This window comes from Temnothorax curvispinosus, unplaced genomic scaffold, assembly GCF_003070985.1.
Source record: "Temnothorax curvispinosus isolate PA1 unplaced genomic scaffold, ASM307098v1 QBEX01007692.1, whole genome shotgun sequence".
Lineage (NCBI taxonomy): Eukaryota > Metazoa > Arthropoda > Insecta > Hymenoptera > Formicidae > Temnothorax > Temnothorax curvispinosus.
In genome coordinates this window covers 1-1345 of record NW_020217472.1, presented here as the reverse complement: position 1 = coordinate 1345, position 1345 = coordinate 1, and positions in this window count along the sequence as shown.

Below are 1345 nucleotides of genomic sequence, written 5' to 3'. Positions count from 1 at the left end.
CGCACAGCAGCCTTTTTTGTACAGGCGCACAGCAGCTCTGTGTCGGCCCACAGCACCCTATTTTATACAGGCGCACAGCTGCTCTGTATCGTCGCACAGCAGCCGTTTTTTAAAAGCGCACAGCAGCTTTTTTATATAATGTATTTTTTATCTATATATATTAAAAGAAAAATGTAATAAAAATGTAATTATTAATGTAAAAATATCTATTACAAATATTTAAACACATTTATTACATTTAATAAATATTTAAATACATTTATTCCATCACCATGGTAACTTTTTATCCACAATATTCATATTATACGCGTACCACATCTCCAATTGTTTTTGAAGCTGTCCTGCATATTTCTTCTATATAATAATATAGTATATAATATTATATACGATATCGTTTAAAATGCCTACAGAGATCGAAAGAAACAGCGAAAATGCATGCACTTCACAGGAGCATAATGTAAGTAAATTTGAATTTTATAGAAAGAGAAAGAGAGAGAGAAAAATGACAGAATGAAAGATAGAGAATGATATTAAAAGAGAGAAAAAGAGAAAGTGTGTGTGTGTGTGTGAGAGAGAGAGAGAGAGAGAGAGAAAGCGAGAGAGAGAGAGAGATAAGGTTAAGAGAAAGAAGAAAAGTAAGAGATTTGTGTGTATATGTATGTGTATGAATGACAGAGCAAATAAGGTTAAGAGAGAGAAAGTAAGAAAGAGATTTGTGTGTATATGTGTGTGTGTGTGTGTATGTTATTAATCTATATAGATTCATCTATATATCTATATATATATCTTTTTTTAGAATAGTTGTATCATTACGGATCTACTTTCAAAGAGGAAACTGCAGAAGCCTGCAAAGATCAATAGAGAGAGAAACAGCGAAAATGCATACACTTCACAGGAGCATAATGTAAATAAATTTGAATGTTAATGACATAATGAAAGATAGAGAATGAGCGCGAGAGAGAGAGAGAGAGAGAGAGAGAGAGAGAGAGAGAGAGAGAGAGAATGAGGTTAAGAGAGATAGAGAGAAAGAGAAATTGCCGTTATTAAATATCTATATAGATTTATATATCTTTTTTTAGAATGACATGGAGGATATTAATGCCGAAAATCGGCATTTAAAGAGGAAGTTGCAGGAGTTGCAGCGGCAACTGGCCGCTGCTTTGGCCAAGCAACCACCACTGCAGGCTGTGGTGGCTGCTGACAATTTACAACCTGCAGTGGTGGCTGCTGACAATCCACAGCCTGCAGTGGTGGCTACTGAGATTCCTCCAGTGTCACTGGAGGATGAGATAGAATAATAAATAATATAGAATAATAAATAATACTAAATAAAAATAAATAATAA